The 24,559-nt window shown below is 42.9% G+C and overlaps 1 protein-coding gene across 3 annotated transcripts in view; it reads left to right on the top strand.

Moving 5' to 3' along the window:
- The window catches only part of MYO5B (myosin VB), a 371,041-nt gene that overhangs the window by 163,083 nt on the left and 183,399 nt on the right, over nt 1-24,559 (top strand). The window lies entirely within an intron of this gene.

Raw genomic sequence — 24,559 nt, 5'->3', positions numbered from 1 at the left:
GCCACGGTGTCATTTAAATTGCACTTGGAGACCTAATGTCACAGATCGTCCGAGAAAACTAGGATTTTAGCTGGGTCTTGATGAATTGGTAGGATGCACAGAGTGAGAAGAGGGCCTCTAGGTGGGTGGAGTAGTGGACCATGACCTCAGAAGTGGGGCGTCAAAAGGCATCACGAAACCACAAGATACTGCCTTGCACTCACTAGGATGTCTACAATCAAAGATATGATAATGAGTGTTGGCAAGGATGTGGAGAAATTCGAATTCTTACACCCTGCTAGTGGGAATGTCAATTGGTGCAACTGCTGTGGCAAATAGTCTGATGGTTTTTTTGAAAAGTAAAACAAAAATCCCCCTATGACCCAGCAATTCCATTCTTAGGTATGCACCCAAGAGAAATGAAAACACATTTTTTTTTTTTTTTGAGATGAGTTTCACTCTTGTTGCCCAGGCTGGAGTGCAATGGTGCAATCTTGGCTCACTGCAACCTCCACCTCCCACGTTCAAACAGTTCTCCTGCCTCAGCCTCCCGAGTAACTAGGATTAAAGGTACCTGCCACCACACCCAGCTAATTTTTGTATTTTTAGTAGAGACAGGGTTTTGCCTTGTTGACCAGGCTGGTCTCGAACTCCTGACCTCAGGTGATCCACCCGCCTTGGCCTCCCAAAGTGCTGGGATTATAGGCATGAGCCTCCATGCCCGGCCTGAGAACACATATTTACACAAAAGCTTACACATGTTTTTAGCAGTGTTATTCACAATAGCCAAAAGGTGAAAACAACTTATATGTTCATCACCTGATGAATGGATAAATCAAATGAGGAATATCCATGCAATGGAATATTATTGGCCATAAAAGGGAACAGAGAACTGATACATGCTACCACATTGATAAACCTTGAAAATATGCTAAATCAAAGAAGCCAGATACAAAAGACCACGTGTTGTCTGATTCCATTTCTATAAAATGTCCAGAATAGGCAAATCTATAGAGACAGAAAGTAGATTTACAGCTGCCTAGGGCTGGAAGTTGAGGCAAAATGAAGCATGATTTCTGAGAGTTATGTTTTTTTGGGGGGTGGTTGTGGCGGGTGATGAAGTGTTCTAAAAATTGGTTGTGCTGCTGGATGCACAATTTGGCAAATGTACTAAAAATCATAGAATTATACACAGTAAATGAGTGAATTGTGTGTTCTGTGAATGATATCTTAATAAAGCTATTATAAACAAAAAGACATGGCCAGGAGACTGTACCTAGGCAAGTTTAACTTACATGGTGAATGGATCTGCAGGGGTGTTCTGGGCTATAAAGTTAGAAACAAGGTGAAGCCAGACTGTGGAGGCCTTTGCAGGCTGGGGTGAACTTTGGGGAAGAAATGTATTCTATTAACACAGTACAAAGTTGGCCAAACGAGTTTGGGAAACCGTGGGTTAACCAAGTTAAACGTCTTCCTTTAAGGCAGAGCTTCCCAGAGCCCTTATGTTGACACGCCTTCTGAGTTTCCAAGATAGGGATCCATTATGCTGGGTTTGCAAATCATATTTAGACACAAAACTGTTTTCAAAGATTATTTCGAGGGACTAATGTTCTGTGCAACACTGTTTGAGAAATGCATAGGGCAATGGAGAAATTTTAGTGTCTTGGATAAGGAAATAATATGATACAAGAGATGTTCAAAGAAAAATTTTTCTCTGTTGGGTCCTGTTTCTTAATGATATTTTCTTCTCCATATTCCTGTACATTTCCAAGGATAAGAATACCTTCTCATCAGAAACTTAGCTTGTTGTGGAAAGAACTTATCTGTGTGTAGTATGGATGAAAGGCAGGGAATTATAAAGTGTGAGACTTTGTGGCACAGTGTTATGTTCTATTTCTTTTGTCTTCCATGCTTTACCCCAGCGCATATGATTGGTGCTCAAGAAAGAATAGGAATTATTCTCATTAATGCATCTAATTCTCAGAGTTGCTGTCTGAGATTAGTTATCCCCACAATACAGATGAGGATACAGACTTTCGGATGCTGTATAGTTCTCCAAGGTCATGAAGACAGTAACTGGGTACAGATGGAGTTCAGACCCAAGCCTCTTTGCTGCACAGCTTCCTCCATTACCTGAGAAAAATGATACTACCTCCCTAGATGGGCAGAGATGGAACCCAGACCCAATCTGATTGCCCAATGCTTCCTGCATTAGCCAAGAAGCTGTTCTACCTCCCTTAATGGGTAGCAATGGAATTTAGACCCAATCTGTTTGCCCCAGAGCTTCCTGCATTAGCAAAGAAGCCCTACCGCCTTTCTAAATTTTGTCTGCTCAGCCCCAGTCTTGTCAGAACAGAGCAGATTCTGGTCCCCCAAGTAGCACTAAGGGGCAAAAGGGATAGATCTTTGTCCTTACAGTTTTGGTGTGTTTTCCAGCCTTGTTGGTGGGAGTGTGCCATCTTATTTGGCTGGCGGTGTCTGATTGCTTTTTTGAGCCATGTGTTTTATTTGTGCTTTTTTTTTTTTTTTTTTTCTGAAAGGGAGTGGGGATGCTGCAGAGCAAATTTATTTGCTCAGGTAGCCAAGGTAATAGAGCACCCACATTCCCATCTGTCTCTGCTGTGTTGCCAGCTGTGACTAATAATGAAAGATGAGATTGCTGTTGCCTGGGGTCCCGGGGAGGGGTGTGCAGCTTGGAGGCCTGTGGAGGGTGGGGCTGGTGAGGAAGGAAATGCACCCTTGCTAGAGTGGGAGCCATCCTGGAGATGGGATCTGGAGCCCATGAGGGTGAGAGCCTGTGCTCGGCAAGGATAGGGATTCTAGTTAGTGGTCCTGGTTGGGCTTTTGGAGGAGGGTCTCTTGCTTGATTTGGATCCCCATAAGTGTGAAGAGCATGTAGAGAATTTGATGGTCTTCCAGGGAAGCAGTATGGAAATGAGTGTCCATCGTGAAAAAGCCAAAAGTGTCCCTCTTGGTAAACAGGAGGGAAGAGGTTGCAAGGCTGATAGTATGAGTGGAAGTGACAGGCTGTCCTCTGTTGCCGGGACAACCCTTAGTGAGCACATTGACTCCTCAGGGCAATGAGAGAAATTCCTGATTGTGGAAATACATTGCAGAAGGGAAAGGGAGCGAGGAAGCTATGCATTTTCCATTTTTGGAGGTCAAAACGACAATTAAAAATAGAATTGACAACTTTATCTTCCTAATGATGGGGATGGAATGCTCTGGGATGCATGAGAATGGACTCAGGACTTTTGCAATCAACTCCAGGCTGCAGATTCTGTTGAACTTGGATCTTTGGAAATACATCTTTCATAAAAGAATTATACAGAGGTGACCTAAATCTTCATGTTGCTTTGAGATCAAGTTTTAAATAAAATAATGTTGGTTTCTTCCTTCAGTTTTGGCATAAGGTGGTTTGTTATTCTGGGCTGTTACATTGTTTGGGGAGGTTGGGGATGTGGAGTGCTTCCTAATTGAGCCTCAGGTTTTCAGTGAGAGAATGTCCTCATGCTGATATGAGTGTGCAGCCAGGTTTTTCCTGTAAGTGGTATGCTATGCAGGAGTATGCAAGGGTCTGCCCCCGGTAACCTCTTCTCTCCCAACCTGCCATGTGTCCAGGGGTAGACTCTCTGACCTCTGTGGTTCTCAGCGTCTTCACACTTTGAGGGGAACATTGGCCTTGCTTCTGAGAGGAACTTGGATCCAGTGAGAAGTCATGAGGAACCTTTGAAAGCTCTTGAGTGCTGTAAGACTTTGGGCACAGTTGTTACAGCTGACAGATTGATGGGCTATGGTTGAGTACAGTGAATGGTGGAGTCCTTGGGGAGGTCAGTGAGTAGGGAGCAATGACTGGGTGAATTTTATAGTAAAGTCTGAAACCAGGACTTCAGTCAGCCCTGAATTTTGGATGAACTTTTCTTTCCTTTCAATATAATTTCAAGTCAGGGTTAGTCAGAATTGCTTTAGGACAAGGTATGAGAGATGCTTAAAATGTCTGAACACAGGAATGGTTTTTAATCTCTTCTCCGGCCCTGTCTCTTATTTCTTGAACATGCCCTGAGCATTCCACATTCAGATTCCTTCCTGGGATGCTCTGGGCTGTTCACTTGTCCTTGTTCTTCCCTGCTCACCTGGGTCTCTCGTTCTGTGACCTCCTGCACAGCCATGCCAGTGCACACCTATCTCCCTCCCCTAGGGATGCTACAGCACTAAGGTTTTGTGAAATTGTTTTTGATCCTTAGATGGTATTATTGTTTGTGTCTACCTCTCATATTCAAATTGCTAGTTTTATTGTTAAAATTTCTGAGTAGGGGAAAGTTATTTAAGTGTGCAGTGAATATGGCTAATGATGACATCCCTATTTTAAAAGAAACTGATAGTAAATGGATATTGCCATCTCCTTTTAAAATTATGCATTTAGGAAAGAATAGGAGAGGCAGTTTCCTTTGCCTGCCTTCTATGACCCTGCAGAGGTCATAAATATTATTAACAGTTGCATATCTGCAGTGTACCCAACATGATTTGTGAGGTTAAATCTCAACTTGAAATCACAAAGCTAAGAGATATTTTAGTTTCTTAATATTCACTATTTTACCTGGGGAAGCACAGCATGTTAGAAAGGAGAGAGCCTGCGTCACCCGGTGGAAATTAGTTGTGCAGGATACTGTGTTCTGGCAAGTGGTCTTTTGGATGCTGCCCTACCATTCCCAGTATAGGATGCTTTCTCAAATGTGTTACATTTTAACAGCTTTCATTGTCAGGAGTTTCTGTATCACACAGCAGTTTACTGAATCTCTATTTGCCTTCAGGCATGGATCTGAGCTCTTCCTGTGCAGCTGTCCAGGATAATGATCATTTTCTTATATGACAGCCCCTTCTGTCCTTGCCCCCCACTCTGGCCCAAGCCTCCTGGCTCCCACTGCCATTCCTTATGAGCATGGCTTTTCAGACACTCTCCTATCTGGCCACCCTGAGATGTCATCTGGTCTTTCTGTCTGATGTTGATGGTCGCTGGATGTGGTCTGCAGAATGTGAGGTGATGAGGTACTCATGCAGAATTTCTAATGGAGCCTGAAAATGCATTTATTTTTGGCAGGTGTTTCACGTTGTTTACTTATTATAAGTTTACAAGCCACTAAATTTCCATCCTTTCCCTGCCCCACCCACATGCACACTCAAGAACTGTTTTTAATCACAGCTTTAATGGGATGTAAATAACTAGCAATAAACTACACATATTTAAAGTGAAGTCACACACATTAAATTGCACATACAAGTAGACATTGTATAGTATACATCCCTGAAACCATCACCACAATCAAGATAGCAAACAATTCCTTAATCCTGAAAGTTTTCTTGTGTTTTTTCTTTTTTCAAAGTCTCCCTCCATCCCCAGGTAACCTCTAATTTGCTTTCTGTCAGTGTAAATTCAGACTGTTCTTAAGGTATGTTGCCTTCATCCTGCACTTGCTCAATTGATTGATTTTTCCCTTTGGTATGCTGAGCAGGATTCTATCCATATTAAATTTCACCCTTGTACTTGTGTTCTGTTATTTTGTGAATGTTATCTTTTTGAATTCTAATTTTTGCATCTAATAGATCAGGTCTCCCTAGCTTGATGCACTGCAGATGTAACGAGTCTGTTGTGTCGTTCTTATCTAGAAGTGGTAATCTGGATAGATTCCTGTAATGTGCATAGATTCCTGTAATGTACATGGAGCAGTTTTTTCTCCAGGTACTAGTCACTTAATCTGGTAGAACTAAACATTGAGTCAAGTGTTCATGTGTATTAAGTCTTGCTAAAACCTGCACACACTGGGTTGGTCAATCATGACTTGTTCTTGGAGCACTCTTGGTTGTGTGTGAGGTGGACTAGCACAGACCCCAGTTAGCGTCCTAGCTTCACCCGGGTCAAGCTCCTTCACTTAAGGTGTGCCATTTCTTTATTGGAGCAAGGGCATGTGTGTGTGCACTTGTTTCCTCAGGTCACTGTAAGGCATAAATGGGCTCAAGTATTGGAGCACTGAACACGGAGCCCTGTGCAGGCAGAACCCTCCTGGGTGTGGGCTTCTGTGGCTCCTACACGCCGTTCTAGTTACACAGCATTTTCCTGATGTCAAAGTCAAACCTGTCACCCTACATGGATTTCTTTTGGAATTAATAGTGGTGCTGACATGTGAGTAGGATTTAGTTTTTCAAGGTGTGTCCAAAATAATTTTCATTAAAAAAAAGCTAATAGAATGTGAAGCCTAGCAGGATGAAATGGCATTGCTATTTACATCGTAGTAATGCCGTTCATGCTGTGTTAACCACTCTTTCTTTTTCTACTGTGTATTTTCACATTTATATCCCAGAAGACAGAGCAGCTGAAAACCTAGTCTGACAATGGGCCTGAGTTTTGCAGCAAAGGAACATGCTGGGAAGCGAGGCGGCTAAGAGTTGAGTGTCCAGGGACAGTAACGAGACTGGCTTAAGTTCTTAAAACACAGTAGCTGTGTGACCCTGAGCAAGTTCCTCAAGTTCACCTCAATTTGCACCAGGGTTTGTGTCTCTAAGATAGGCATAAATGTCATGTCTAACTCACTAAATTGTTAGAATTAAATCAGTTGATAAATGAAAATGCTTAGTATGATTTCTGGCACAGAGTGAGGGTTTGCTGAATGTCAGGCACAGTGGTGGTGATACTACTGATGGCACATCATAGGTGTCGTATCCCTCATCATGTCACAGTATCCAAAAGAAGGAAACGATGGAAGAATTCATAGTTGAGTAAGATTCCATTTATAGGTTGTCCTCAGAACAGATTTTACTTTCAGGGCCAAGTGAACAGTATAAGGATAGCCAGTTCTATGTGCTCAGTGAAATTCTTTTGGACTTTTTAATAGGTTTGTGCTTGGCAACCAATTATAACTTCTATGATTCTATTTTCAATTTGTCTAGAGGAAATACAGCATAAACTACACTATGCTTATGCATTTATTATATATGGAAAACAAGCCACTTTCAGTTCTACAGTTAGAGTGAAATGGCACTGTTAGTGGCTGAGCAGCCCCAGAATAGCGTTTAAATGTGGACTTTACTGCCCTTTTGGTGACACTGTAAACTTAAACAGAAAATAATATATTCCATTGCAGGAACCAAATAATTATTTGATTGTATATAGCCAGTTTTTTGAAAGATGGCTAGCCAGACACCACTGATCATGTGGTGGATGCCAGAAAGCAGCTTTTCTTAAGTGGCTGGAAGTGATAGTCCCTTCTGGTGCTTGCAGTAGTGAATCAGTTGGTTAGAGCAGCAATCTTCAAACTGCTGGGGTGTACTAGTTTTTGGAAGATGATTCACTAGAGTATGTGAAGAAAATATTAAAACTTTATTTTTTTTACATCTTTTAAAACTTAAAATATCATTTGTATATGTTTTATACTATGCATAATATAGTACAGTGTCACAGAAAACAATTTATAAACTGTAAGCATGTTCACAGTTTTCTTTATTGATAGGGATGCATGTCAAAAGTAAGATAATGAGTTTAATGTCTAGGGAAGTGTCTAAAGCCACATATGCAGTGATCTTTGTGGACTGGTTCATATTTCAGAGGAAAAAGCTGTCCCACGGGCCCCTGCTGGGGTCCTTGTCATTGTACCTTTACAGTGGGGTGAAGATGAGAGAAGGTGGCCATTCCATCTTAGGGAATATAACTGAGAGTGCAGGCCATTGTCCCTCTATTAGTGTCATCTGTCTGGGCTGGGTTAAAGAGCACTGCACTGTCTAGTAGCTCTTTGATTCTATTAGGATATAATAAACATATACTGTTACAGGACCAACAGGTTCATATGCCCACTGCACAGTAACAGACCAGTTACACTGAGACAGCAGGGTTTTCAGCAGAGAAAGAGTTTAATGATCACAGGGCACCAAGAGAGGAGATGGGAGGAGATCCTTAAATCTACCTCCTTGAGGAGTTCCGGGCTGGAGTTTTTAAGGGGATCACAGAGGGCAAGGGGCTAGACAACTGGGGTTGTGAACTGGTTGGAGGAAGGGTGATGAAATCATCAGGATGTGGAAACTGCATTCTTTGAGTTAGTTTCTCCTGAGGTCCTTCAGACCAGCTATGTTAGTATCACTGATATGCAGGTCTTGACCTGTAGATGGTACTTAAAGCCTTGGGAATGGATGATGTCAATCAAGGAGGGATTGTTAGGGAAGTGAGAACTTCCCAGATCTCTGAAAGAAAATCTTAAATGGAAAATGTTTTTTAATATTCAAGTTGTTATCTATAGAGCAGTGAACGGGAGCTATAGTCTTGTAACAGGGTGTCTGTAATTCTAGGACAGTAGGCACCACATAACTATGAGGAAGAGAGTCAGAAAGCAAGCCGACCTCATGAACACTGAATGTGCTGCAAGCTTGGTTTATTTTCATTTTCCCACTCCCTTCTTCCCTGATTAATTTTATACAGTTCGTAAGGACAGTTTCAGTATGATAATGAACAGTGTTTTGACTTAAAGGAACTCCCCAAAGCTCTTAATTTTAACTATCTCCATGATTTTAAGTCCCAGTGTATGGCTAGTCTACCTGGTCTTTGTCCACAGCAGATACTCGGGAAGTCAGGGAACCTCTCTGGGTGAGGAATACTGCAGAAAGGTCTGCAGGCAATGCAGCATGGCCAGGAGAAAGCCCCATGTCTGTGTCCTTTAGAACCACAGTGGACAGGCTTAAAAGCAAATGCCTTTGAACCTTCCTGGCTCCTGCCCCTATTACAGATCGATAATGTTGGAAGCCAGAGGGAGGGGTGTACTTACAGCCAAAAGATGACGGAAATTAATTTGGTCCTCTGTATTCCCAGAACTAGAGAATAAAATGATTCATGATTGATGACTTGCTTTTAAAAAGATGTCCTTTTTGGTTAAAAAGGGAATTAAACCTTCTCTACAAGAGCAAGTACCAAGAATACTTAGAATTATGGGATGTCTTTTGAGAAAATGTCTTGCACCTGGTAGCAGAGAGAAGGAGAGAGGTGGAATCCCAGCACCCAGGACTTCTCTGCTTAGTCACCCTTCCTAGCTAAGAATGACTGCACCCCTGACCTTGTGTTCCTGAGAATGTTAATATAAGTGTTTGAACTATTTAGAGTCTCTCTAGCCACATTTAGTTTAAATGTATGGTACTGATCTTCAGTTATGATACTGGGGATCAATATATGCTCACTTGGGTTTTTTCTGCTTCCCCACTGGGTCACTGGGCTCCTAGAGTTTTATTCCATTTGTCATTGCACATATTAATCCATCATAATTACCTGATGTGTACGAACTCCAGCTCAGCAATCTAAAGCAGAGATTTTTCTTCCTGCCTGTGTGGGGTTGTCACTTCTACAATTTTGTCCATTTTACTTCCTTATATTTATAGAGCCCCTTATATTTTATTTTATGGAGTATGTGTTGATGTAGTGCATAGAGTGAAGATTTTTTTTCTTTCTGAAGTTGGAAGGCTCTTCAGGTCAAACAGCATAGGACAGGGTTTCATCTTTCAGCATCTTCAACGCATGGTACCCGGTCTAGGCTGGAAACTTCTAGTGTCTCCGGGAGGCAGCCATTCCACTTTTGAAAGCTCTTAGAGGTGAAGAGATACCAGCCGCCCTGCCGCCTACCACAGCCCCAGGGCCTGCCTCTTTTCTGGAGCAGCTGCTAGAACAGACTATTCTGGGAATGGTCTTTTAGTCTTTTTTCTCTAAGCTAAACTCTTCCTCATCTCATTAGCATTCTTCATGTGATAGTTTACTATTCTGATTGACTTTCTCAGAATATATTTCAATTTTTCTAAGTATCTCACAAAATGTGGCTTCCGTAATTGAGCCAGGATTCTAACTCAACTGGCCAGAGAAGAGGATCATGGCCCTCTCCCATTCTCCTGGTATCTAGATACTCTGGAGCCGCATTAATAGAAGCTTACTAATAGCTTCATACTATGATGGTTGATAATAACCAAAATACTCCAGTGCTTTCCATCTGAACTGTGGTCACGCCGCAGCTTGGTTTGGCATAATACCCTTGTGAGGTGTGTTGTGGGCCCACTGCAGTTCAAAAACTTGTCTAGGTCATGTAGGCTAAGTGGCAGTGTCCATTTAGAATCCAGGTGCTCCCATTCTCTAGAGCTCTTTCCTCTGGAACTGAGGTGGGCTGATGATGCAATGTTCTTAGAACTAATGAAAGATGTCTTTACTGTCATGGTAGTAAATCACTAAAGTGACTTTTTTTTTTTTTTTTTGTAAGACATTGTAGGATTTCTCACATAGGAAATCTGTAAGAAGAATAGATGGTTTATTCTTAAAGAAGATGCCTAGAAGACCCTTTGTAACTTTGACAAAGCAGCAAATTCCACCTCCCATCCTGCCCCTAGTCCCATCTATGGGTTTGTCAGTTGCCTCCTCCAACAATGCTGGTCTGCTGTTATCTTAAACAGCAGCCTACCAAAGCTGAACTTAGCTTCCCACTTTAGGCTGGGCTTCTTCCTTAGTCTGGTCCGGGGATTCCCTTAAACCTGTCCTAGAACCAGGAGGTGGGGGTAAAGGGCCTGCGTGGGGAGTGAGGACACTGGATGCTTCCCTTGGTTCCTCTGTGACCCTTCCTTCAGACTTCCCTCCCAGTCCCCTGTGGCAAGCAGGACTTCTGTCACTTTACATCCTGAATTCTCTCTGACCGTGGTGCAAAATTCATATTCCTTAAACCTCACTCTTGATATCTGAGTAGGAATCTAACAAACTTTTGAATGTTCCTTTCTCCACGGCAGCAGGCAGGATTTCAAGACAATTATCATGATGAGAACCAAAAATCCTGTTTTGATCGTCAGAAGTTGAACTCTGTGGCATTTGTCCCTTGTCTTTGCCTTCTTACTATAATAATCCTAATCCACTTGAGACAAATTAATGCCTTGAGTTGAGGAAGGAGAATGTCATAATAAAAGAAATGTGGAAGAGAAAAGTGTATTAATGTATTTCAAAAATATTTCCCTGCTTTGATATGTGTAATAAGAGGGAATGTTTCTTAGTATCATAAGTGATATATGAATGTTATTTAATTGCCATTAGAACAGTATCTCAATTTTATCGATTTGGCAATGGAATCACAGCAGAGTTATACATCTTCCCTAAGGCACATTGCTGGCAGTTGGCAAACATGATGTGAACTTGGGCACCCTAACTCTAGACTGTATGCTGTTAACTGGCTTGGGGCACTTCTGGGTTTTTGGCTTGGGAAACTAGGTAGATGGAAGTTCTATTTGCTGACTCTGAGAAAATGGTGGGGAGGGAGGGAGGGAAGAGACACTCCTGGGGTGAAAATCAAAGAGTTAATCTGGAACCTGTTATGTCTAAGAATTTCCTACCCTGCTTCTGACATCCAAGTACAGCTGTCTAGTCACTGTACAATGCAGGTAAAACAGGTCTTGACCTGTAGATGGTACTTAAAGCCTTGGGAATGGATGATGTCAATCAAGGAGAGATTGTTAGGGAGGAGAGAACTTCCCAGATCTAACCCCAAAAGGAATGTTAACATAGATCTGGTAGAGAAGGAGGAATGTACAAGTAAGAAATCTGGTCTAGAGAGTGAATCTCAGCTGGGAGTGGTGCTTCCTCCTTAGGGCAATTTGAAATGCTTGTAAGATTTTTTTTTTTTTTTTTACGCAGAGGGGATGGGGTATTGTGGAGAAGGACCACATAGATTGGGCATTGGTTAGGATGCAGAAGAACCTGCAACGTGAGGGACAGTCCTGGGCATCTAAGAATGGCCTCCCATCAGACAGAGCGTGACACCCAAACTGATCTTTAATACTTCTTGTAACTCACATTATACTGCCTTTTAATTTTCAGACCTCTTTTCTCTCCCTTGCCTCATGACTCTTGCCGTAACTCCAGGATTGTGGAAGGGCAGCCTTTATTATATCCCCTCTTGAGAGCTGAGGCCCTGAGAGGTAGAGTGATGGCCAAAGGCACCAAGTTCGTGAGTGGCAGAACTAGTGCTGGAACCTGGTTCTCCCGCCTCTTACTCCAGGGTTCTTGCTGTTCAATTCTTGTGTCTCTCTCCATGGATTGAATCTGGAGAACCTGTGTTTCTAGCTGTCCTCCAAAGTGTTGCCAGGCTTGCACTAAATAATTTGCTCCATCCAGTGGGAGGTTTTCACAGCTGTGGCATGGCAGGATCTCCTCGGAGGCCCTGTGTGAGCCGACCTGTTTGACACTCAATGGCTCCTCAGAGGAGGATGGCAGTGCAGGTAATTATGCTTGTGTGTGCATATATGTTCCTCTGTGTGCACTGGGAGTGCAGAACCAGTGTGGATTTCATAGGTTTGCTACACCATGTTCTTAGTGTACCTCTGCACACTCTGTGTGCTCCATGTGGGCAGCTGCTGGGTAGACATACAGTTTGAGCTACAGGAATGCCCTGTGTATCAATTTCTGCCCTAGAAACAGAGCAGCTTTTAAAATTCTGAGTAGGTATGTAATTATATAATACAAGTTAGATGACTGTCCACAGATTCTCCTACCTAAAAACATCCATCTCCCTGGCCTAGCACTTTGTTTAGCTGAGTCAGAAACTATTAAAACATATATTTTCTGATAGAGAAAGTCATCTATGCCACACCTCTCAAATGTGACTTGGGTCTGTTGCCTTCGATTTCTACCCCTGCTGCCTGAGTTCAGGGCCGTCTCCTCCACCTGGTTGCTGCTGCCACCTTGGCATGAGCCACATCCTTGCTGCGTGTCTTCTGACTCCTGGGTCCATCCCCCTCACTGTTGTGGTCATTGTAGGTAAATGATTTCAGCATTGAACATGCTGTTGAGAAGGAACCTGTAGGCAGGGAGGTTGAAGCTGGGAGAATGGGAGGCAGAGAAAGGGGGTCACTATTAGATTGGAGTCCCGACATTCAGGTAGGATCCAGAGCTCAGATGGTGGAATTTTGATCCATAAGAAGGCAGAGTTCTTCCCATCTTAAGGGGAGGAGGAAAGCTAGGAGCTGCTGCAGGAAGGTTGGTGCATGTGGTGGTGGGAAGTTGAGGGACTGTTCCAGGCCTTTTCTTGTCATCTTAATGCATAGTAGATACTAAAATGTTGGATGCATAATGAGTGTTTAATGTTTCTGATGATGTTGATGTCCCTGGCAAATCCCTGGGGAGTGGAGATAGGATCAAGTCACTTGGAGAAGAAAGTGTGAACCTGAGCCTGCAATGTATGCTGTGAGCTGATGCATAGTCGATGCAAAGGTGGGTGGGTGGCTGGATGAAATGATTGTGTCTCTCATGAGACAGGTGACTGAGGGTAGGGTGTGGAGCTGCGGGCTTTGCTAAGTAGCCTAGGGTAGATGAGCTTGGTGAGCTGGAGTGTGATGTTGAAGACACAGCCATCAGTGTGTAATGCTTGTGGACTCATCAAGCATGCCCTGGTCTGTGACCACAGACCCTCTCACCCAGGTTAGCTTGAACTTGTCATAGGTAGGGTAGACAGATCATGCAAGAGAAAGAGGGACACAGCCAGAGACCTTGACAGCTGGAAGGATCCTTAGATATTTTTTGGTCCAATTCTTTTATTTTAAAGCAGACGAAATTGAGTACCAGGGAGGAAAAGGGACTTCCCCCTGGGCCCTGCCTTGAATTTGTGTTGAGGCCACCAGGTACGAGACTCCCAGTCTTGTGCTCATTCTAATCTTTAGTAAAATGGCAAAATCCCTGGGTCAGTATTAGACCCCAGTTCTGCTCACTGTTGTCTTGACATGAACTGAGAAAGACCTTGAATCCTAACCTCCTCATGGTCTTGGCCAAGATGGACATCACATCAAGCCATTATGGCAATTTAGTTTTGTGTGAGTGACTGTTTTTCAAAGAAATAGCTAGCAGAATGCTGGGCTCTGGAGGCTGGACCACTGAATTAAAGAGTTTGCTGGGTGAGATAGATCCGAAATAGAGGATTGTATTTGTAGAATAGCATAGAGTAGCCAGCATGAGCAGCACAGGTGTGATTGGATCCCAAGATGATCTGGGAGGGAAGTGGGGAGGGTAGCAGGGGCTGACTCACCCACTGAGCAGGTTGTGCCTTCTCACTGTGGCTTAGTCGTTACCCATCTCATAAAAACTGCAAGGAAAATAATAAGGATGGAACTGTGACTTCTATAGGTTTATATTACGTAATAGCTTGTGGTTTCTCTACTAGTTACGTGATTATGGTGTATCTTTAAAGCACGTTTATGAACTTTTTCTCTTTTCAAATGTCAATGAGGTTTCATTTAGTGGTCAGTTGTGACTGTGCTGTGTGAGATTTGCTGTCTTGCCTCCCGGGTGGATAATAAATGGCTCTGGAGTGTAACATGGTTTCACATTATTCTTCCTTCAAAAAGTGAAGTCCAATAGTGTAAGTGGGCAATCATGTAGACTGGGGAATAGATCTTCATCCCGGCTGGTAAGAGAAAAGTGCTACCTCTTTAGTTAGCTTGGGATATCTATCTCTACCTACTTTTCTTTTTTCTTCCCCTCCTCCCTTCTTTCTTGTGATTCTTAAAAATGCTTATTAAATCCACCTTTCTTAGCTTGAGAGTAGTAGTTGAAATGGCTGCCCACTAAAACCGTGTGTTAAGATGTGATGCTAGCATCCCCCTTTATCATCGTAAGAAGCAGTGTGATGTGATAGCTTAGAGCCTGGATGCCAGAGCTAGCTGGCCCAGTAACCAGCTGTGTGACCTCGGGCAAGTGATACCAGCTCTCTGTTTCCTTATCTGTAGCATGGGGATGATAATAGGACTTTATTCCTAGGGTTGTTCTGATGATCAATTGATATACAGAAAGTGCCTACCCGGAAGGTGCTATATGAGAGTTAGCTATTATTATTTTCATAAAGCTTGCCTTGACCATATTAATCCAGTTTAAAAGTCCTCATGTTGACATTTTAAAGATTGCGAAGGCTTCTCTAGACAGTTTATAGCATATAAGGAATGAACAATTTAAGAAGTTAAGATCTTAACATGTCTTTAAAAAGAGGTGGAGACATGCAGAAAATATACATGCAAATGCAAAGTTCTTTATAACATAAGTTAGACTGTATCATCAAGCAAAAAAAAAAATGAGTATATGTATGAGCAAGCAAAAGGATATGAGTGACTAGCTGGGCATGGTGGCATGTACCTGTAACCCCAACTACTCAGGAGGCTAAGGTAGCAGGAGATTGCTTGAAGCCAGGAGTGCTAGGCTGTGGTGAGCTATGACCACAACTGTGAATAGCCATCCAGCCTGGACAAGACAGCCAGACCCTGTCTCTTAAAAATATGTATTAAAAATATTTCTTTTGAAAGGGCTGAGTGACTGGAGAAAAAAACACTTAAAAGAGACCCATTTAACTCATATTTGAGTCACATGCAAGAAACAGAAACAACTACCCAAATAATCATATTTAAATCCCTAAATTTGTTTCTGTGTTTAAAGTACACTTGAATACTTGAAAATTTCTATAGGCAATTAATTAGAATTTAATGTTAACTGGCGTTTCTGGGAGTGAAGAACGTTAAACCAGTCTAATGATGAATGGTATTACATGGTATCACAGCTTATTTAGGGAATAGTGATTGGAATGATTTCTGAACAGTATGCTGTGTCTCATCTTTTGATTTAACAATTAGATTTTGATGGGCTCAAAGTATGAGATTTTCAACAACTGTCCTTCAAGAAAATTCACAAAGCTACTATTATACCTATAAAACATTTAACCCAAGAAAAATGAAAACACATGCTCACATAAATGCTTCTTCATGAATATTTATAGTAGCATTATTCGTAATGGTCAAAAAGTGAAAACAACCCAAATGTCTATCAGCTAAAAAATTAAAATATAATCTCTCCTTACAATGAGATATTATATTGTTTGGCTATAAAAACGAATGAAGTATGGATACATCCTACAACATGATGAACCCTTGAAAAATTATGCTAAGGTAGCCAGGCGCGGTGGCCCACGCCTGTAATCCCAGCACTTTGGGAGGCCAAGGCGGGTGGATCATTTGAGTTCAGGAGTTCAAGATTAGCCTGGCTAACATGGTGAAACCCCGTCTCTACTAAAAATACAAAAAAAAAATTTAGCCGGACAGTAGTGGCACGTGCCTGTAATCCCAGCCACTCAGGAGGCTGAGGCAGGAGAATCACTTGAGCCCAGGAGGTGGAGGTTGCAGTGAGCTGAGATCATGCCGCTGCACTCCAGTCTGGGTGACAGAGTGAGACCCTGTCTCAAAAAAACAAAAACAAAACGAAAAATTATGCTAAGGTAAATAAGTTAGTCACAAAAGACCACATATTCTATTCATTCCATTTATGTGAAATGTCCCAAAGAGGAAAATCTGTAGGTACAGAAAGTAGATTAATGTAGGGGATGGTAGGGTAGATTGGTGGAGTAGATTTAAGATAGGGGTAGAGATGGGGTGAAGGGGGTAGGGTTAAATTTGGGGTAGGGGTAGCTTTAGGGGTTAGGAGTTAGGGATGGGGTAGTGTAGGAAGAAGGACAGATTTGGTATAGGGGTAGACACAAGCTGGGGGTCGGGGGTTGGTTTAGGGCAAGGTGTGGGGATTGGTAGGCAATGAGAAGCAACTGGTAATGGGTGTGGGGTTTCTCTTGGGAGTGATGAAAATGTTCTATTGTGATGGTTGCACAACTCTGTAAGCACCTTTGAATTGTATATTTTAAATGGGTGAATTGTATGATATATGAATTACATCTCAGATGTCACCATAAATAAGGCAAAGTGACAGATTTGGAGAAGATATTTTAGAGAAGGTGGACAAGAAAAATGTCTCTTAGATGGTATCATTTGAGCCTAGATTGGATAAAGTGAGATTGCGACAGGTGGGACAAGGGCAGAGGTAGGTGTGAATAATACACATTGTAAAGAATCCTGTCCAAGAAGTTTGGTTTGTATTTCATAGATACACATTATGTTAAAGAATTCAGTTACTGCACATGCTAACCAATATGGAAATAAATCTACCTTTTTATTTTAAAAGGGGTTTCTCCAAATTAGATGCCAGCCTTTAAACTCTAAGTTTTATTAAATATAAAATGAGCGCTTAAACCCTTAGGAATTGGGTTCACACAGGATTGGATCATGGGTTAATATCTATTTTGGTGGAATTGAGAGTCAGGCATAGTAAGGCAAACAAAAGAAAAAGAAAAAGAATGAGATTAATGAAACAGTTAATCAACTGGCCAGCAGATCCCTCAAGTTCTGGGTTGCATGGCACTCTGATCATGCTTTCCTGGGATCTGAAGGCCTTGCCTACTGTCTGATACCTCCCATCTTTGGCCCTTTCCCTGTGTTACTTCTCTACCAGTTGGGAATCTGTAAGATGGCTCTGCAAAATGTATCACCAAATTGTGATTGCTGAACAGGTTTTCGAGGTAGGCTTTCCAGCCTGGTCTTGGAGCCCATAGTGCTCAAGATGACCAGGACTGGAGGTGACTCTGGTTCCAGCAAGAATCTTAATATGTTCCAGATCAGCCCTTACCAAATATCCCATGGAGCACAATCACAGTGCTCATACCAGAGAGCTCCTAACAGGCAGGACGTGCTGCTTACAACAGGAGCTGTTTATTCAGCAGAGGCTACTGCAAGCACCTGGAGGAGGTGCTTGCTCACCTCGATGGCGCAGAAGGTTGGGGCCTTGGAAGCTGTATTGGGATGAGATAATGTGGCGTGACTTCATGTGTCCCCAAAGAAGATAATTGTCAACTACCAGGAAGCCAGCTTCCCTTGCCCTGGGCACACCTGCTGCGCCAACAGAATATTTAACTTAAAACTGAAAATGCCTGTAGATTTTGACAGATGACACTAATAAAATGCTAAAGAACACTTAAAAAATTTCACCTTTTGGGATTTTACAAATGTTAAGGGACTTCGTATAACTATTACTGAAAATAGTCAGATTTCAAGAATTAAAATTATTAAAGGAACACCCAGAATAGTTTAAGAAAAAATTTAAGCAAAACAAGCAAATTCTGATCCTGGAAATATTTGAAGATTGCTTTCATTACATTACCCAGCCAAAGGAGTGGTCAAATAAAACAGTTCCCCTACTCATGGGGAAAGCCATAGTTTAATTTTTGATCAAAAATGAAGTTCACTAGGTCAGAGGGGTTCATTTCTCTCCAGTGCACAAGATAGTTAAGAACTTGTTTGTACCCAAAATTTTCCTCCCAGAGAAAAAGCCCACACATTTCTGTCTTTGGTTCAGCCCCCTGATCCCTGTCCCGTGAACCCACTGCAGAGGGAATTCCTATCTTTCAGCTTCCCTTCTGTCTGTACAAACTTCTAATTCTTGGTCAAGGTCAACCTTAGGGCTGTTAACATTTTGAAATCTAACAAGACCCCCAATTCCAGGAGACTTCCCCCAGGGTCATCTTCTCTGAGCCCTCAGATTGTTGACAGTCTATTTTGACACAGATGGTTCTCTTTGTCTTAGACGTGCTAGGCATGGCCCCTTACTTGAACATCAGCCCCTCAAGGGAGCACTTTTCTTACACTTAGTTACACAGCTTAAAATTTTACGCAAGGGAGCTGTGCAGTAAAAAATTGCCTAATGGATGGAACAGCTGAACCCCACCTTCATTCCCTTGGGGCCAAGATGTTTGTAGGTACTTGGGTAGAACAGACATCCTTCCCATCCTACAGGGAGAGAAAACACTTCATGTAAAATAGCAGCTGTCCCCTTTGGGCTCCTCATCCAGCCAGAATGGTACAGTGGGGACACTTAAAAAGCTCTGACAGATCTGTAAGGAGAGTCTGGGCTTCATTTACTGTGGGAGATAGGGCGGTAGGTGCCGCATTACAGTGAACTAATGTCACCAAATTGTAGGCTGTATCTCGCCCAATCTGATGGCACCTTACACACCTCACCACAACCCATAATGAGAGAATTAAGGGATCGTTAATACTTTCTCTTACAAATGAGGAAACCAAGTTTTACAGAAATGAAATAACTTGCCTGAGGTGGAAATGCCCTTTCAAAGTCTTTTTAAAGAAGACCACTGCATTATCATTAATAAATAACACTGTATAGCTTCTGTTGTAAGTTAACCATACCCGTAGTTGTTTTTGGTTTTTTTTTTTCCTTTCTCATCCATTTTCTCCATAATTTTGGGACTTTTTTTATGTAGACATTTGTAAAACAAAGTATTTACTACTTAATCAGTTTTTCTGCTACTGCTTCTCTTAACTGTGAGCCCTTTGGGCCCCGGGTTTCTCTTCCTAACACTGCCCACCTCAATGTCATTTTTATGATACAACCTGGTTTTACTACTTTTTTAAGTAAAGAATTTGAAGGAAGAAGCTAGAGAAATTGACCACAATTGAGGGGGTCAAAGATTCCTGACTTGGAAGTAGAGTTCTGTGTCTTGGATTCTTGTCCATGGTGACTCAGCAAGCATACCCAGGGGCACCTGAGGCTGTAACCTGTGGGAAGTTCTCCCTGCCAGCCCCTCTGCTGGGCTAGACAGTGGAGGGGGAAGGAGCAGCACTGGGTCCTGCCAGGGAGACCCAAGCTTTGGATAAATCTCTTTGGCTCTGTACTGTTACCGTCTCTGTGAAGCGAGTGAGTGTTTTCTGACCTGCCTCATGTTGTCGGAAGGGAAAACTGAGGTTTCGCATGTGATCTTGAAGTCGGATAGAACAGATAATGATTGTGAGTTTTGGTTGTCTGTGTTACCTAAGTCTACTATTTTATTGCTAACTCTTGGCCACTTACATCTGTGCTGTATAAAAGGACACTTGAGAGAGGGCAGGGAGGTGAGTAATCCATTGGAATTACTACAAGCAAGATCTTGGGTTACCATCTCACTGAGCCCAAGTTAGTGAGGGAATCTTAATTCTCTCAAGAGGGCTGGCTGTTTTTGGCCTGAGGCTGCTATTGCAGAAGCTCAGTGCTTGACATAAGTGTCATTTTCTCATCTATTGAAATGGTGTCATTTGTCATCTTAAAATCTCAGGGTGTAGGTGCAGTTGGGAGGGATGCCTCAGAAGCCTAAGGTGCTGTGTGGAGGCATGGAGTTGGCATACTCAGACCTGTAGGCCAGGATTTCCCAGATGTTACCACTCCAAGACTGGTGTGGCTGAAAGAAGTGGGTAGTATTCTTCAATTTTAGTTTTGTTAGAGATGTTTCTGAGGTCAGCAAGTTTTCCTGCCAGCCTAATGAATGATTGATTTGTTTTTCATTATTGGGTCTTTTCTGGCCCACTAAAGCGAGTCTGTCTTTCAAGGACTCAGATGTGTTTAGCAACCTTATGGATGTAATTCATTTGTATCTCAGGATCCATAGACTTTGGGACATTGTACTAAAGAGACTCATGAATAAAAGAGTGCTTTAGGTAAGTACAGCCAGCGCTCACTGTGTGCTTGCTCTGAGTTCCACAGTTACATGAATTATCTGCTAAGCTGTGAGGTTGATTATGTCTTTGCTAGAATGCCTTCAGTCTGAAGCAGATTGTTTGCGAAGCAGCCTCTCCTGTGGTTGGACCCATGATGTGTTTGAAGGGTCCTTGCATGGGAGGAGGAAGGAATGCTAACCTTTGTCTACTTTGGGTTCTGAATTTACAGCATGGCTTTCAACAAGCCATTCAGCTGCTGTGCAGTCAGTGTCACCCAGGAGAAGAGAAGGTAGCAGCCACAGAAGGGGCACCCAGGTGCTGAGCAATAATTCCCTGGAAGGGGAAGCACTTTCTTTCTGGTGAATTTTCAGGGCAGGTTTTCTAGGATGGCCTTTGCATTGGGCCTGGGCGATAAACAGGATTTGCACCTGAAACTTAATGCTTGTGCATCTGTGTACCTCGGACATCCAAAGCTGACCAGTCTACATCATTATTTCAATTGTATGGCTGTCAACAATGTAAGTCCAGTTAATGAGGAAACTGTCTGTATTTCTAGGTGATTTATCATAAGCGAATAGCTAGAACTTGGAATTAATAAAGGTTTCTGTGGTCTTCAGCCAGGAAGAGCAGTTAATACATTCATAAATTAAAGGCTGTTTAGTTTTTTTCAAGCTCATCTTTCAGTTCAGTGGTACATTGTATTAGGCTAATGTTGACCATGAACAAGTTACAAGGTATTTGAATTGCCGCCAATTCCTGAACATGTTTATGTAGTGACCCATTTCTTAAGCTGAGTCTGTAGCAGTGCTTCTTAACCCTAGCAGAACTCATGTTCTAGTAGAATATTAGAAGCACTTGTGGAATTTTAAAAACAAATATCTGGGCCTCACCCCTCAGAGATTTTGATCTAATTGGTCTGGTGTGGGATCCAGCAGAAGTAGTTTCCTAAGCTCCACGAGCACTTCTTAATGTACAGCCAGGGTTGAAACCACTCTATGGTGAGCAAATAATGGTTCTGCAGTCAGCGTTGCCTCTTCCCTGAACACTACCTATGCTGTCCCACTCTTTACACAGCCTGGCACCTCTGCTTGGAATGGTCTCTGGGAACAGCTCGTGCAGGGCCTGGAGTGCCAGAGGCCCTAACTATACCCACCGTACTACAGGGTCTGGTGCAAGGGTGCTAAGCAGGGCCTGGACACATTCAGATGAGTGTTTTGGAAATATGTTTCCAGCAGCAGTGAGGGGGAATGGATTGAGTAGGGCATAGAATTGTCATGGGAAGACCAGTTCTGCTGTGGTAGCATCTAGGAGGGAAAGGAGGAGGAACAGGGCTTCGTGGGGTGGATTAGAAAAAAATTCAAAGCAGTACAGCCAGCTTGGCCTCAAGCAGTAAAGGAGAGAAAGGTGTCATGGGCAGTTCCCAGATTCCCTGCTCATTGCTGAGCCATCCCTCGGGAAGGCAGGATGAGGAACAGATTGGTGGGGAGCTAAAGAGCACTGTTTTGGACGTGCAGGCCTTGGAGCGCCTGTGCACCTTCCGCGTGTAGTTGTCCAGTGGGCAGTTGTGCATATGTGTTTGGCTCTCAGAGGAAGTATCTGGGTTGGGGAAATACCAGTGTGGACAACTTGTGGGCAGCAGTTATAATCACAAAGGAAGAGGAGATCACCTCAGAGGCCACCTGGAGAAGTGAGGAACGATCTGTCGCCCAGGCTGGAGTGCAGTGGCACGATCTTGGCTCACTGCAACCTCCACCTCCCAGGCTCACACCATTCTCCCACCTCAGCCTCCCGAGTAGCTGGGACTACAGGCACCCGCCACCACGCCCGGCTAATTTTTGGTGTTTTTAGTAGAGTCAGGGTTTCACCATGTTAGCCAGGATGGTCTCGATCTCCTGACCTCGTGATCTGCCTGCCTCAGCCTCCCAAAGTGCTGGGATTACAGACGTGAGCCACTGCACCCGGCCACCATGATGCCCTAAATTTTAAAAAATGTATGGATGAAGCAGTATCTATCAAAGGAAGAATACAAGACTTGTATCTTACTGGTGGCATGCCAAAGAGACAGTGTGGTATAGAGAAAGAGGATGGGTTTTGGAATGAGGGACTCACATGCACCTGGCTGAAATGCCAGCTGTACTACTGGCCAAGGAAAAATCATTTTATTTGAATATACTTGAATATACTCCCTCGCTGCAAAATAGTTTCCAAGAACAAGTGAAATAAGTGAGTTTGAAAAGTGATGTTTATTTGGTCTGACAGGCTACACATTCTGTATGTGTATATCATAGTTCACCCCTAGCTAATGACAACATTAGAATAAGTCTGTAAAGCATAAAATCACAGGAAACACGTGCCTCTGTTGCTCACTTTCATCTAAACCTGCAGCTTTCTGAATTCCAGTGTATTTTGGACATTAGCAGTTCTATAAACTTCAGTTGATATAGAATGTATCACACAGCTCCCATATAACCTGGATCTGGAATCACAGAATATAGGAGTAGCAGGAGATCCTAGGGATAATCTTCCAGACCCTTATTTTAAGAGCAAGGGAATTGGCACATTCCCATTTACACCGAGGAGTGCCCTAACCAGTGCTCTGTCTCCCTCTGTCTGGCCTGTCTGCCCATGACGGGGTGGGCTGGGTGGCACTCCCCGGGTTCCTTCTGTGATGGTATCTCATCTGAGATGGAGACAGCCCTGCTTGGGAATAGCCAGCAAGAGGAAGGGACAGATTCATTTCGCTGCTGCCTATATCACACTACACCTGAGAGGCTTATAAATAGCGCTTAGCACTCCAAGGGCCACTGTTTAACTGAAGTGGGAAAATGATATTGGATATTAAATGTACTAAGTACTTATCTCTTACACTATCAGAAGGTTCATTTTCATCTTACCAAGTAGGCACTTGGGACTCTACCTGCCAAATGCCAATTACACAGTTTCCAGTGAATATTCATGACAGCCTTCCTGAATGGCTTGGCTTCAGTTCTGGGCTGTGGCTGAGTGGTGCCCTGCCCTGGTAGGGAGGGTATGGTAGAGTAAAATGTCACCACCTGGTGGCAGACTGCATGAGGACATCCCTCTGCCATTTTCACCCCAGGAACCCAGGACCTGCTCAGTCCTTGGGCCTGGAGAACCCCTCACACAAGTGCCCTGCCTCCAGGTGCCTGAGACACATCTCCTTCCCACTTTCAGGCCTGGCTGTCTTGTTGGAAGGGTTTGTAGACTCTCTTGCTTGGAACATTCCGGCCCAGCCCCTTCTTGCAGCAGAAATGTTATTTATAGTGTTCCCAACCTTGGGAGGAAGCCCTTGAATGTTAGAATAATTGTAATTATATGGCTCTGTTTTGAGCCCAAATCTGACTTATGGTAGTTTTCCATATACCTTCTCATCTGACTTGACCGCTATCTTAACCTACCTCTGTTCCCCAACCTTACTTTTCTCTCCCCACATAACCTTTCATTCCCCGAATCTGATTTTTCTTTCCACTGGACTCTTCCTCCTATCTAACTTTCCTCACTATAATAGGTTTTTTATATTAATATAGTTTTGTGTGTTTGTATCTCTTAGTATTCTGTTGTTTCATTTCGCTTGTTTGAATTTATCATGAAAATATACCATATTTAGTTGTTGTTGTTGTTGTTGTTGTTTGAGACAGTCTTGCTCTATTGCCCAGGCTGGAGTGCAGTGGTGCAATCTCGGCTCACTGCAACCTCTGCCTCCCGGGCTCAAGCAATTCTCCTGCCTCAGCCTCCCAAGTAGCTGGGATTACAAGCACCCACCACCACACCCAGCTAATTTTTGTATTTTTAGTAGAGATGGGGTTTCACCATATTGGCCAGGCTGGTCTCAAACTCCTGACCTCAAGTGATCCGCCTGCCTCAGCCTCCCAAAGTGCTGTGGTTACAGACGTGAGCCACTGCGCTCGGCCCATATATACTATTATCATTTTAAGTCACCATTGTTTCCAAGATTCATTGTCACTGTATTGTTCTACCCTGTCTTCCAAGTATTAATACTCTCCATGGTACTTATACAAGTATCTTTGTTGGACAGAAATTATTTTAAAATTCTATGTATTCTCTAGCATAGTCCTTCTTTTTAAAAACTATTGTCGGTGATCTGTGTTTTGGTGATGGTGTTGACTATATGATTAGAGCATGTAGACACAGACAAGAAGCAGTAGACTGATTA

Source organism: Pan troglodytes, chromosome 17, assembly GCF_028858775.2.
Source record: "Pan troglodytes isolate AG18354 chromosome 17, NHGRI_mPanTro3-v2.0_pri, whole genome shotgun sequence".
Classification (NCBI taxonomy): Eukaryota; Metazoa; Chordata; class Mammalia; order Primates; family Hominidae; genus Pan; species Pan troglodytes.
Note: the sequence above shows the minus strand (reverse complement) of the source record. Positions and strands in the feature narration are given on the sequence as shown.